This window comes from Nyctereutes procyonoides, unplaced genomic scaffold (genome assembly GCF_905146905.1).
Source record: "Nyctereutes procyonoides isolate TBG_1078 unplaced genomic scaffold, NYPRO_anot_genome, whole genome shotgun sequence".
Lineage (NCBI taxonomy): Eukaryota > Metazoa > Chordata > Mammalia > Carnivora > Canidae > Nyctereutes > Nyctereutes procyonoides.
Window position 1 is genome coordinate 5434757 of NW_026575135.1, and position 15489 is coordinate 5450245.

Below are 15489 nucleotides of genomic sequence, written 5' to 3' on the forward strand. Positions count from 1 at the left end.
CTGGGGTGGGGGGCAGACCTGTCCATGGATGCTCATAGCACATCAGAGTAATTGTCTTAGTGAGGAAGCCCCAAAAGTTACTTGACCAGGGTTAGGGAGGAGAGAAGCCTCCTAGAGAGGGAGTGAACCCTAAGCTGAGGCTTGCTGGAGTTACCTAGGCCAAAGCAAAATGACAGTGTTCTGAACTAGGTGAAAACATACTCAGATGACTAAGAGAAGGAAGAGCGTGGTGAGTGCCTTCCAGAAATTCTAAGTGGTTCAGTATGGTCGAAACTGAGAAAAAGAAGGGAAGAGAGGCCCAAGGTGAGGATGAAGAGAAGCTGGAGCCCTGATGAGAAACACTCAAGTCCCAGTTAAGGAACAAGAGTTTTCTCCTGGGAAGGAGGAGGTAGAGATGTGGTAGGATGCACAGCTGAGAAGGATCATTCTAGCCACAGTCTGGATGGATTGTGAAGGTCAAGAATGGAAGCAGAGAGCATCTTCTAGCACCCAGGGGAGAAGTATGGTGACCTGGCCCAGAGACATAAACAAATGCCTGGCGAGTGTAATGGCTGCTTCCTCGTTACTTCTTGGCTATGGGAAGTGAGGAGGTGGAAGTCAAGAATGACTCTCAGAGACCTAACTTGGGTGATTGGGGTCACTGAGAAAGGGGACACAATGTGGAGCAGATTAGGGACAGCACGATTGTTTCAGTTCTGGTTGTACTGAGTATGGATTTTCCCACAAAACACTCTCTCTGCTGGTCTGGAGCTTAAAAGAAAGCCCCAGACAGATACCCAGGACAGTGTGGGATAAGGATGAGGTGATACTCTATGGAATGAGGTTTTCATCCACCCTGGGAGCACTATGCCACACCCAGGGCTACAGGGAAAGAACGAAAGAAATGTCAACAGTGTTCCTCAATATTGTCCAGTGCATTGTTTAGCATTGATTAGCTAGAGAAGGACCTGGTGTACCGGGTGTCTCTACCTCATTTGGGCTTCCAACAACTTACAAGGTTGGTATTACCCTCAATTTAAAAGTGCAGAAATGATGCTCAGGAGGACATGGTGCCACTTCATATTGTGGAATTGACATTCCAAACAGGTCTGCTGTTTCCAAGCCCTGTGTTCTTATTAAATAAACCACATCATTTGTTCTTAAAATACCACTGTGTTTTTATAAATACACCTTTAAAATGGTGAGGCATTATAGGATCTGATGTTGGGAAGACATGGGTTCAAATCCCAGCTTCATCATTTGCTAGTAGCTCAACACCCTCATCTGCAAAGCAGAAGACATTCATACCCATTTCACAAGGATATTGTGAAGATTCAGTAAGATTCTGATACAGAAATCTCTTAACATTGTGACTGGCATTAAAAAAAGTACTTGATAAATGCAATCAGCATTATTATGTTTAAGTCCTCTTAAGGCAATGCTTCTCACTCAGGGGGATTTTGCTCCCCCACCCCCAGGACATCTGGCAATGTCTGGAAACATTTTGGGTTGTCACAACTTGGGGAAGAGGTGCTCCTGGCATCTAGTGGGTAGAGGCCAGGGCTGTTGCTGAACATTCTACAATGCACAGGGCAACAAAGAATTACCTGCCTATAATGTCAATAATGCTAAGGTTGAGAAATCCTGCTTTAATTTACCTAAACTGGGGTAAGATAAAATGCATTTGATTATGAACGATCTAGTCTAACTTACACATTTCAAAGAAGGAAAAATGGAAACCCGAAGGGGAAATGGACTCCTGTCCTGAAGAGGGATTGGATGCAGAGGCAGAGGGCCCTGGAGATTGAAAATTGGCTGTCTAGAAGCTTCACCATAAGAATGTTTCCATACCTTTCCTGCCATCCTATTTTGGGGCAGTGTCTCGGGCAATTCCTTTCTAGTCTCTTCAAAAGGAGAAAAGATGGTCCAGTGGTGCCTTGGCTGAGGGTGTCCTGGATCAGTCACCCTGGTGGCCACATCTCAATCCAGTAGTGCCTGGCCCAATTAAAGGGAGAAATCAGGAATATCTGTTGCACCATGTGGCCAGAACTTTGTGAATCTTATGTCATTGACTCTGCACAACACGTGATCCTATTGTAATCATCCCACTGGGGCTGGTGAGGACACTGAGACCCAAGGAGGCAACATGATTCACCCACAGTTACACAACTGAGGGATGCTGTGGGAACTCACAGCTGGGCAGTGGGACCCCTAGGTACATACTGACCCATCTCTCAAGCCTGTCACCAGTGAGACCCTGGCCTGGGCCTCCAAACCCATCATCTCCTCCACATTTACGGGAAGCTGAGCTACTTCTTCCAAATACATGATTTAAGTGTCACTATAATCCCACTCAGCCAGAATCGCCAGAAAGCACATTTCACTGGAAGAGCCCACTCTTTTGATACATAGACAAGAACCATATATCTTGGTGGGTTCTCAGTGCACTTTGTTTTTCCAGAGATCTGAGAGGGGGTGAAAATATCCTGAGATCACAAAGCAAGGCTGTGGCTGGTCTCCTGACTCCTATCTGTTTCATTTTGGAAACAGAAAAGCAAAAGGAAAAATACCAACTCTGAAAGTTGCCTTCTCTGGAGTGGGCAGAGGCCCAACCCCTGGGCAGTTTCCTTCTGAGACAAAGATATTTGCATGAAGTGATTCCCCAAAAGATCTTGGAGAGTAGGTTTTCTTGCCTCCTTCCTCTGTCAGCTAGAGCAAATGAGACTCTGGATTGTTAAAATAGCAACTTAAAAGGGGTAAGTAAAACTGTAGAATAAAAAAGAAAAGCTATTTGCAGATTCCAGCCCCAAACATCAGTTTCAATTCTGCAAATTTTCAAGCTGGGACCTAAAGATCCACTTTCCATTTTAAAGAAGTAAAGGGATACTTACTGGTTCTCCAATGTCCCTTTCACTGGGGACAGCTACCTCTCAGCAAGAATGATATTGATTCATTCAATTATCCCACAGTTCCCTTTAAGCCCAAAGATATTGTGAGGCAATAAACAAAAGTACAACAATATGGGAGCAAGGAAGGGGAGGGAGTCAAACTCACGGGCAAATGAGAGTCAGATAGGAAGATGAGCCAGCAATGAACAGTTCTTTTTTAATATTTTATTTAAATTCAATTTGCCAACATATAGTACAACACCCAGTGCCATCCCATCAAGTGCCCTCCTCAGTGCCCGTCACCCAGTTACCCCATCCCCCTCCCCTTCTGCAACCCTTTGTTTCCCAGAGTTAGGAGCCTCTCATGGTTTGTCTTCCTCTCTCATTTTTCCCCACTCACTTTTCTTCCTTTTCCTTATAATCCCTTTCACTATTTCTTATATTCTACATATGAGTGAAATTATATGATAATTGTCTTTCTCTGATTGACTTATTTCACTCAGCATAATACCCTCCAGGGTCCACCACCCACCTCAAAGCAAATGGTAGGTATTCATCCTTTCTGATGGCTGAGTAATATTCCGTTGTATATACACCACATCTTCTTTATCCATTCGTCTGTCAAGTAATGAATAGTTCTTATAATGAGCTTCCTAGTAGCCAAGCCAATGACAAAAATCAGTCCATTACCAGGATCATAATGCCCATAAGAGAAAAATAAGATTAGTTGTTCAGGAGAAAAACAGATCTTTCCTGACATGACAAAAAAAAAATAACATTTGTTGCTTAAGATGCTGGGATTTGGGGAGATTGTCTGTTGCAACAACCAGCATGAATTACTGACAAATCCCCCATCCCTCCATCACCACCACCAGTCACCCCCTTCCCTTTGCAGGCACTCAGCTAAATGTTGAATGAGGGAATGAGCACCAACTCCTTCTTGGGCTCTCTGATTTCCAGGCAATGTCTTGTAATCTTACTATTCGGTCAGGATGTTACACCTTTTATTCCTTTGACCAGAGTTTCTTGACCTTGGTCATACTGACATTTGAGCCTGGACAATTTTTTGTCATAGGAGGCTGTCCTGTTCATTGTAGGATGATTAGCAGCATCCCTGGCACCCATGAGATGCCATTGGCACCGCCACCCCTGGTTGTGACAACCAAAACTGCCTCCAGCTATTGCCAAGTGTTCCCTAGTTGAGAATCACTACCCTAGACCTATGATCTAAAAGGATGAGTTACATATCCCTCTCTCCAGCAACCCCTACCCTCCAACACATACACCACACATCCAACATACGGTGGAGGAAAAGAAGGACAGGTCAGCCACAATCCACACACCTGCTTAGAAAGAATGAGGAATACACAAAGCCTGCTGGGCAGACTTCAGGAAGGCTCCTGCACTGGGTGAGGGACTGTGAATCTCCTCTCAGGGCAGCTCATGCTTGTCCCTTGTTCTCATGACCCCTGAGGCACCCTTTGGGAGCCATGACCTTCCTTGGACACATATGAAGTGGATATTTGATATTATGACGTGGGTATTTGATATAACCCCCACACCTGGGGCATAGTTTCCTTAGTCTACTTTCCATTCATGGGAGGTTGGCATCCCAGAGGTAGTTTTGAGCCACAAAGATTTCCTGGACCAGACTCATGGTGTCTCTCTGCATTATGTTTCACTCAATAACATAAGAGGTTTCTAATCTATTGGCAGTGACTATGGCTAAAGTTCTTTTTAGGATGTACTTCTGAAATCTGTCTTTTAACTTGATTTTCCACTTCCTTGCTTCTCTATCTCTTAAGCTAATGGCAGCTACCAGGAGGCTATATAGAAAAATCAATGAAGAGGCTGCTCTTTTCATCTGATCTGTGCCCCGAGTCATTTTTCCAACTGAGAGGTTCTACGAGGCTTTTGCCACTTAAATCCTTTGTGAATTCCATCCCTTATTGTGTGGTATCTAATGCAGTATGCTATTTTAAATTCAAGGCCTCACATTTATGGACTCTGTCTATTCTTAACTCCTGTTTACAATCCACCTAATAATTTCCTGAGCTCATCTCAACACCTGTAATACTTTGCCAAATGCAGTCATGCTCCACTCATGCAGTCATACCATTCTCCTATTTTCCTGTCTCTTCACAGTGGGGTGATGAGTTCCACGAGGACAGGATCTACCTTTCAAGCCATCCCAGGCAGCAACTGTGCAAATGCCTTTGCCACTTCCCACCCTGGCTTCCATGTTTTCAGTGCTAAGTTCAGCTTCCCATTACCTGTCCCCTGATCACTCAGCTAACATCATATATTTAATATTTTTGTTTTGGAGCACTCTACTTTTGTCCCAATCTCTGCATCAAAATAGTGAACAGTAACTGTCCAAACAGACAAATCCTAAAATTTCAGTAGATCAACACCATAAACGTTTATTTCTCATGTATTCATCAGTAAAACTTTGGTGGAAAGATCAAATTGTTTCCTCTCCCTCTTTATCTTTTGTGGCCTTGGCAAACTTGGTGAACATATGTTCTATGTGATGTAGCTATAAGATAAGGAGAACCATTCATGGGCACAATCATCTGCTGCCCCCAGGAGCATCACCCCCCTCAAGTTTCTTGTCCAGTGGTGACCCTCAAACACCCAAAGGAGTATCAATAAACTTGGGAGCCTCCACAAATCTTTATTTTTTTACTAGCTTAGTGAGAGAGCTAGAGACTGTATTGTGAGAAAAGCCAGTTCTGGTGTCACTGTTCACAAATATATGCTGCCCTTTCTTGAGCACAGAGTTCCCATCCCCACCTCTTGGACATAAGACTCTGGCCAATGCAACATGATTGAAGGTGACATGTATCACTTCTGGTAGAAGCTTTCAGGACCAACATGTGGAGACACACATTCCCTTTCTTCAACCATCGTGAGCAGCCATGTTTTAGCCGTGCTTACTCAGCTTGGGTCCTGGGGTGAATGGGAATCGAAGCAATGGTCCCAGCCTGCAATGAACATAAAGAGTAAATAACTTACAAAGAGTCTCTCTCTTTGGCCAAAAATCTACTCAGGCTTCTGTAAACCCTCTTCTTAACTAGGCTCTGACTTCTGAGCTTTAGTGGTCATCTCTGCACTACTCCATCTTAGCAAGAAAACTGCCAAGTTGGTTTAGCCAGAATCCTCCATCCTCCATATCTGATCACTCTTGATATCCAATCAGGCTCTTTATTCCCTACCACCGCCCAGGCCGCATCTGCTCACCCTGGCCTGCCTTCAGTAAGAATCCTGTTGAGTCAGTCTAGCCAAAAGTCCCCCTTATTCCTAATATTTCTCCTTAGTAATTTTCCATCCACTGATCTTCACCCCACTCCTTAGCTATAGATTTTCCACTTGCCCATACTGTCCTCGGAGCCAAGTGCAAAGTCTGCAAGACCCCATTGAAGGGATCCCTACACCCACTGTGATATCCCCCTTTTAATAAAGTCTGCCTTACTGGTCTTTAGCAAGTGTCCTGAAAAATTAACTCTTTAACAGTTAGGCTGTTAAAATTATGTTAAAAAAATAATAACACAAGGACTAAACCTTTGTTCCTGAGAGCCCCTAAAATCCTGGGATAATCTAGTACTATGGCAGAACTTAGCCCATGCTGCCCACTAAAACCAGTGGAGGAACTACAGATGATCCTGACAAAGAGAGAACACAGTGGGAACACAGTCGTTGTCATCAACCACCTGAAGAGCTAAGTGAAAAAGTAGTACTAGCTTTGTTCATGTATTGCTTCCAAACTGGAAGCCACAGGAACGTAGCCCAGCCCAAGGAAGAATGTTCTGAGGGTCAGTATTGAGCAGTTGGTCATTGGATGTGACTGCAGAGGTGCAAGCAGGTGTCTGAGAGGGAAGAATGAAATGAGGGCTGATTACAGGGAAAGTCTATGCTGTAGGTGACCTTTTACTCTGGAGTTTCCACCTGCCAGTCAGGAAAACACAGAAACTTAGGACTGGCCAGTATCTCAGCCAAGCCAAAGAACACATCCTCCTGTGGAGGTCCAAAGTGCCCAGATGCAGTCCTTCCTTCTCAGGGGACTCACGTGTATTTTCTCCATTAGACTCAGCCATCCATTGAGTGTTTTTGTCACTGTCCCCCTTCCTCTCTTTGTCCTCATCTCTCTCTCTCTCTCTCTCTCTCTCTCTCTCTCTCTCTCTCTCTCTCTCTTTATCTCACTGTCCTGGTTTCCATGAGCCCCTGGATCTTCAGGGTGTTATTCTCTGTATCTCTTTGTGTTTTTCCTTTATCTTTGTGTATTTCTGTCTCCAGCTCTGTCTCTCTGTGTCTATCCATTTCATTTCCTCTTTCTCCGCCTCCCCTATTTTCCTCTCCTACATGCATTGCCTCCATCAATGTATCACTCAGATGTTTTAGATGAAAAATGGCCCCCATGAAACCAGTCCTCATCATAGTTGGCACTAAAACCATCTACTTGGCTCAGTCGCATCTTTAGTCTCTGATTATTTATTACCACTTCCTTTTCATCTCTAGAGTGGAGCGCCTCCCCTAACCAGGCATTACTCATCTCAAGTTCTCCAGCTGAAACCTATGTTCAATTTCTCTCATATAAAATCCAAAATATGATTTTAAAATCTTGCCCTGGTTCCAGGACAATGCTTTGCCCCCTCTTTCCCTGCCTGAGACCTCTGTCCAGTTCCAGAAACATTCCCCAGAAAGGCCATGACAAGGGTGTGGACACTGTGAACTTTATTGGGTACAAAGGGTGGAGTGTTTAAAGACTCCAAATAGAATGTCTCTGGCTAGGAACACCCACCCAGGCCTAGGAAGCTGCCCAGCCCTAGGCCTTGCCCTCATTTCTGCTCCTCCCCCACAAAGTCTCCTAAGTCTCCTGGATGCCTTTGATGGCTCCTGCTCACACCCTGGCTCTTGCCCTGACCTCCACTGACCACACACTCTATGTGTGGCATTGTGACAGGACAGCAGAGAAAACAGAGCACAGGCCCAGGAATGTAGGGGTCTGGGTTCAACTTCAGCTCTAGTTTATCCACTCACTTTTTGGGTAGTCCTAAGCACCTTGTATCACTCCCTGTTGTTTGTTTCCTACTTTTAGAAATTGGAGTTATAATGCCTGCCTGCCACGGTTATATAAGAATCAAGTAAAGCCTGATGCAGAGCTGTAATAAAGATGGAAACCACATAACATTTATTCCCATTCTATCTCTTCACATAAACCCCAGGTCCTTCCTCATCTTCCAGGTTGATTTGTAGCTAGTAGGCACAAGGACAGCAATATTGACTACTTGCCACCAGTCTACTCCAGTGTGTCAGTAGGCATGCAGTCAGTTGCTATTAACTTCGACTATCCCCACCTCACCACCACCACCCCACTTCCCACTCTCCATCCTCCCTTTCCATCCATGAAACCCATTCAAACCCCAAATATATGCGCCCCCTCCTCTCTGAGCTTCCCTGGACCCTCTTAAGTGTGATAATCTGTCTCCCCTTTGAGTCCCACTCACTGGGCACCAACAACAAGGGGTGATAAGTGCACAATGTTCTCCCATTTATTTAGCATCCACTCTATGCCCTGAATTTGGGAGACGTGGCAAAAAAAAAAAGACACAGCCTCTACCCTTCTGGTGTTTACAGGCTAGTGGGTAGGAGAGCTGTATAAATAAATCATGACAATGCAATGTGATAAGACTTCAGTAATTGAGGTGTGGGCTGAACACATGGAGAAGAGGGAGTGCTACCTTTGCCTGGGGCTGTCACTATGAATGCAACTTCTTGCTTAGCCCTCTGCTCCTTTAGCTTAAGAACCACTCGATTCAGTTGAGCACTAAGAGCCAATACCGTCTATGTTCGAAATAAGGCTTGTCCTATACAACCATGGACAAAATAATAGGGGTCTTCTATCTCACATCTGGGTCAAATCTGTATCTCCAGTTTCTGGTTCAGTTGAGGCCACAGAGAAAGTACCTGAGGAACGAGGGAATGCCCACACTCACAGCCAAGCCTCACAACCTAGCAGCATTCTTGACTGAAACTGAGTAATAATGTGAAGGCTAGAGAAGGGAGAAAGAGTGAAAGATATGGTCTGGTTGTTTGGCCTGGCCAAGACTTCTCAGTTTCCCTTCCTCCCTTTTGCGTGCTCCAAACCTATAGGCACTCTGTCGCTGCCTGGTACACTCCCTCGCTTCATTCCTAGACTTTTGCCAATCCTCGGTCCAGCTGAGCACTATTCTCCTAGCTGCAGTACGTCATCTATCCAGAGACAGGTCTCCTCCTACAGTCTTGCTGTAAACAAATAATCAAAAGTACACAATTTATATTCAGGCTCTTTTAAGGGAATACTTATGAGCCTAATAATGGAGATTCGTTCAAGATGTTTATCTTGCAATACTGGCTGCCTGGACCAGAATCAAGAACTTAAAAAAAAAACCAAATAAATAAAACTTTCCTCTGTGAGACAGACAAAACAGACACCCTGGAATCTATGTACTAATACTCATGCATATGATTTGTCAGATAGTCTTATCAGGACCACACTGAGTGTTATTTTTGTCTAGTTTTAGATCTCAGAAGGATAGAATTGGAACTGTCATAATCCCTGGATCATGGTACTACTGTCATCATGGCCCATGCTTGGACTGTTAATTAGTTATTTAGCCAGTTAATTAGTTACGACATTTATAAATACCTATGAACCTAGATATAAAATAAGGCAAGTTAATTAGTTATGACATTATAAATACAAACCTATGACATAAAATGAAAGCCAGGATATTGAAGGATATCAGATGATACCCCCCTGAAGCTCCTTGCAACCACCCCTAAACTGCCCCAGCTCAGGGTATCCATCCTCCTGAGCCCTGTGTTTAGCCGTGTTTACTCTCCTTTTTAATTTGTTGTATTTATATGTATTTGTGTGTGTGCATGATTTTTTAATTTTATATAAACTTTGCTTGTATAAATCTTTGGGAACTTACTTTTCCACTTTATATTGTTTTGCTAAGAATCATCCCCATTGAGGCATGTTACATTTTTCCTTCACATGGATGACTGTACAGCACTGCACACGCTGTATTCACCGCCCTTCCTGGTGAAAAGCACCAGGTGTGCATCTAGCTTTTTGCTACCATGGCAACTGCTGTAATGAAGGTCTTTGTAGTCACCTCTTGCTGAATGTGTGTAAGAGATCCTCTTAGGCATGTGCTTAAGAGTGGACAAGCTGGCTTTAACCTGTGTGAGAATCTTGGTGAATCTAAAGGGCAGCTAGATCCAAGCAAAGCAGAAAGGAAGAGAGCATATAGGAAAAAAAGGAAAAGAAGAGAAGTTTCTAAAAGTCTAATCTGGGGGCATACTCAGCATACGAGCAACATTATCCTTTGTGATTCATTCAATGGCTGCAAAGGACCCAGGCTCAGACTATATGATGTTCATGGTGGAAACCAGAATTATCCAGACAAGGTTAAATCTGCTGTCACACCCCACTTAATAATGTAAATGATGTTGTTGTTTTGGGAAAATACCCAATCCTGACAGAGATGGGGTGATGGGTGGTCCCACCTCTACATAGGTAAGGCATCAAACAGGTTCATAGCCTCTGTCCTAGAGATGCCCCTCCTGGGCTCCATGCAAGACCCAAAACACAACAACAAAAGAACTACGTTTTATCTATAAATTAGTAAGAAACAATACAAAAGCACTTTAAGTGGAAGTTGTTGAAATGAACTATAATACCTCCAATTGAGAGAAGGTCTACATAGCCCTGAAAAACTTTATTACTGGAATGCTGCTATTCAGTGAGATCCACAGAAATCAAAATGGGATATGCAAGGCAATCCCTTTTTAAAAAACAAGAAAGAAAAGCATAGAAAATTAAATTGCAGAGATATACTCTTAAAGGTCAATACCGATTTCTAGATGGTATGTGTAGACCAGAGCTCAGAAAACTACTGCCCACAGGTTAAGTCTAGCCAGCCCTGGTTTTGTATGGTCTGCACACTAAGAGTGGTTTCCAGATTGTATAAACACCTATATGATATTGTCCTTTTTGCTCATTGGCTCACAAATTCTAAAATACTTACCATCTGGCAGGAAAAGTCTGCCAATCCCCAGTTTAGGGACTATGATAATTGTTTTCCTCCCACCCACCCCCACCTTTTTTTTTTTTTTTTTGGTTCCTAGAGTCAAAATATGTTACTTTTATAATCAAAAATTTTTAAAAAACCTGTTTTAAAGTTGTAAATTACATTTTAGAAAGGTTTCCATTCAAAATGTTTGAATTTTTAGGTTGCCCTTAGAAGGCTTGTATCAGTCATTGAAAAAGTCTTTCATCAAATAGCTCATCTGCCAAGAGAACCAGAAAGGGGAGGCCCTGCCACCATCTACATCATTCCAGGAAGGTGGAACTGTGCCCTAGATTAACACGCTTGCAGGAAGCATGTGGATATTGCATAAGTCAAAAAGACGCTTGGATGTCCAGAAGTCATTACTGAAAAAAATAACCATTTTTCCCAATTTGGGAAGCAACAGGGAAAACGTCTGTCTCCCCATCCAGCTGCCCATGCTAATTATTCATTGCACATCCTGGGAAAATTGCCATGGTACAGTCTGGAAAGAGGGTTACTCAACAAACAAGGATATGTAGAGATAGGTAGGAGGAACAACTAGTGAATAGAGAAGCATAGAGACCCTGAAAACATTAATGCCAGATGTATCCTCAGCAATCACAAAGTTCAGCTCCCTGGTCCCGTTTTAGAGATGGAGAGAATGTGGTCTAAATATAGAAATGATTTAGAGTCATTTCTGTCTCAGGGAGATCAAGACCTGTAAAAGACATCAACTCTAACAATCTCTCCAGTCGTTGAATATCCCACGTGTACTCATGGGACAGACAGCTCCCACCTTTGGGAAAAGCATGATAAATCATTGAACAGCATTGGCATAATCTTAAAATTGAGCTGAATTGTGCTTCTCAGCACCTTTCACTCATGAGACTATTTCGACCCTCTGGATGCCATGCAATCCAAAAAGCCCTAAAAATGTGAAAGCTGTTATACTACACTGGTCAGCTAAGTTGAAAGGGTGCACATATGTTGGTGCATATGGTCCTTACCTGTCCCACTTAGCATGAGTGTACTAGGCTGCAGAAATACTTCTGTGTTTGATGATAGGACACTGTTTCAAACCCCACTAAGAGTATTATGCGATATAAGGCATGTGGAGGGGATTGTTAAGGTGAACCATATGAAATTATTATTATTGTAGGTCAAAAATAGTCAGATGATATCATGTAGCTCAACTTAATACCAAAACCTGGCACCAAAGATTTTGAATTAAGAAATTAAGGACCTATAGTCAAGAGAAGCATCCACTTTAGAGCACTATATGATAGGTGCTGTGCCAAGCAAGATTCTCACATTTTTTATCTTGCACCCAAGCCTCTGCCTGGGACCCCCAGACTCATCATCCACTGCCTCCTTGTAATGTCACCTCTACTTGGTTGTCTAAAAGTTACCTTCAGTAGTGCACATCTTGATCTGAGCTCTCAAGCTTCCTTCGCTGTTTCCGCTAATGGCATCTCAATACTTCCAAGGCTCCAACCAAGAACCTTGAACTCAGACTTTTCTCTTCTCTCTCACCCTACATCCAGCTGGATAAGGAGTTATGTCCGCTCTACATCAAAATATGATCCGGAACCTACCATTTCTTATGACCCTGACTGTCACTGCCCTGTCCAAGTCACCATCTTGCCTTTCCTGGATAATTGCAGTAGTTTCCAAACTGGTTTCCCTGATTCCACCCTTCTTTCGGGCTACTCTCAACATAGCAGCCAGGATAATCCTTATGAAGCAAAATCAGAACCTGCCACTCCTCTGCCCTACATATTTGAGAACCTCCCCGCAACAATGAATGGGAAGTCAAGTCCTACCCATGCCCAGAAGCCCTGGGTGGCCAGCCTTCTCTGATACTGCTCTGACCTCATTGCTCCCCGTCTCCTCCTCACTCACTGCACCAGCCTTCCTGGCCACCCCAATACTTCTGGAACACGGCTGCTTCAAAGCCAGGAGCAGTTTGCTACCAGACACCATGGCTTGCCTTACCTGAGGTATTCATGCAAGCATCTCCTCTCAGCAAGGGTGGGCTTGTCTGACCACCCTATATTAAAATGTAACTAAAGTACCTGCCCATCTCCCTATACACTTAACTTATTTTATTTACTGGCCATCTCAATCCACTAGAATATAAGCTTCATGACAATACGGATTGCTCTCTGTTCTTATCACCGCTTTCTTCCCAGTACCTAGAACACTACCTTGCACACAGTTGGCACTCAAATTAATAACTCATCATTTATCTGTAGGTATTTGCTTTCTGCCTTGGAATCCACTGAGAAGCAAGAAGGAAGGAGAAGTAACTTTTAGGAGCCAAAATAGATGTTTGCATCACCAGAGTTTACAGATGGCAAGTAAGTGCCTGAAAAAAAGTTCAACATTGTTAGCCATTAGGGAAATGCAAAGTGAAGCTGCAGTGATCTATCACCATACACCTAACAGAAGGACTAAAATGAGAGGTAATGATAACACCAAATGCAAGAAGGGAGATACAGAGAGGATGTTGGCTCTTTCACACATTGTGAGTGGGAAATAAACTGATACCACCACTTTAGAAAAAGCAGTATGCCAGTTACCTACAAAACTAAGCAGGTGCCTACCATTATGACCCAACAATTTCACTCTGGGCATTTACATCAGAAATGAAATTAAGGCATGTTCACACAAAAACCTGTGCACCAATACGCATGGCAGCTTTATTCATAATAAGTCAATCCTGGAAATAACCCAGGGGTCCTTCAATGAGTGACTGGTTACACAAGCTATGCTACATTAATGCCATGGAATACCACTCAGCAATCAAAAGAAATGAACTATTGATCACATAATAATCTGGATGGACCTCAAAGAAATTATGCTGAGTGAAAATAAAAAGTCAATTTCAGAAGGGTACAGACTACATGATTCCATTTATATAACATTTGTGAAATAACATGATCATTGAGTTGGAAGGCAAACTGGAGGATGCCAAAGGGTAAGGGCAGAAGGGAAGGCAGTGGCTATGAACTATAGCATGAGGGATCCTTGACATGGAGCTTTTCTGTGTCTGACTGTGGTGGATGGTCACACACATCTGCATATGTGACAAATTGCGCAGAACTAAATATGTATACACAAATGAGTGCATTTAAAACTGATAGAATCTGAATGTCAATGTCAGTTTCCTGGTTGTGATGTTATGATCTCGTTATGCAAGATGTTCCCTTTGGGGAAAACTGAGTGAAGGGTATACAGGATCTCCCTGTCTTGTTTCTTACAACTACATGTAAATCTATATCTACAGCTATCTCAAATAGATGCCCATAGGTCCATGCCCTAAAACTCTTATTCTCTTCTCATAGGACATTCCCCAGGCACAGACTCAGAATCCATTGACCCTTACTTTAAACAGAAGTACAACAAGGCTGTTACCAGATTTTGTAGATAGTTGGGTACATTAAAATGAGGAGCATCTGCTAGAGTTCTCGAGGTCACACAATCGAAGGACTAAATCCCAAATATCCATATCACCAGTCTGGTGTCTTTAGTGTTCTCCCATCTGTTGAGGTCTTCTTATATTTTGCATGATAATACACACTTCTTCATGTGAACCCATATATCTAACACTTTTAAGACCTGGTTCCTCTGAGGTGGGCACTTGACAGGATGAGCACTGGGTGTTATTCTATATGTTGGCAAATTGAAGACCAATAAAAAATAAATTTATATAAAAAAGACCTGGTTTGATTAGGTATACCAACTTTCTAAAAAAGTAACACAAGAATAAGAACACATTTGTAAACTCCTTCAAGATGATTCAATATTAAGTGTGAGTGTGTGTTCAGAAGTTACAATGGCAATGGCAAAGATTTAGGCTAGTCTTAAAGAAAAGATTCTTACTAGGTTTGTTAAACCAAGAATGGGCAACCAAGGGACATAAACATCATCCTTTGCCAGATTCTTTGGAAAGATGTTAGATGCTTACTTCAACAGATGTCTATTAAGACCATCAGTACATTAGGAGCTACAACCATAGGGAAGGGATAGGAGTTAGCACTTGCCCTCCTACATCTGATGATTTAATGGAAATGATGGAAAAGAAGTCAGTCACGGTCTTGTATGAAATATTTGATGATAGAGGAAGAATAGGAAGCTGTAAGAACAAAGAAGATGAGCATCTCACCCGATCTTAGAAGCAGATGATGAAGGAAAGATTTTAATACAAAGTTTTAAAATAGGGGAGCATGGTGATACGAAGTGGAAAGACTAGAAGATGTCACAGTGGAGGGAGCAGAATGTGCAACAATGCAGCTAATTCATAATACATTTGGGAGAACTGCAGCTTGGGAAAGTAGCAAGAGATGAGGCTGGACACTGCGGGGTGGTGTGGACAGGGACCAGGTCATGAAACACCTTTCCAAGTAGCCCACAAGGTCCAGGCTGTGAAATAAGAAATAAGGAGTAGCAACTGAATGGAGGTGCTAATCAGACTGGTTTCCCCCACATGCCACAGGATGTCCTTAAGGTTTCCTATT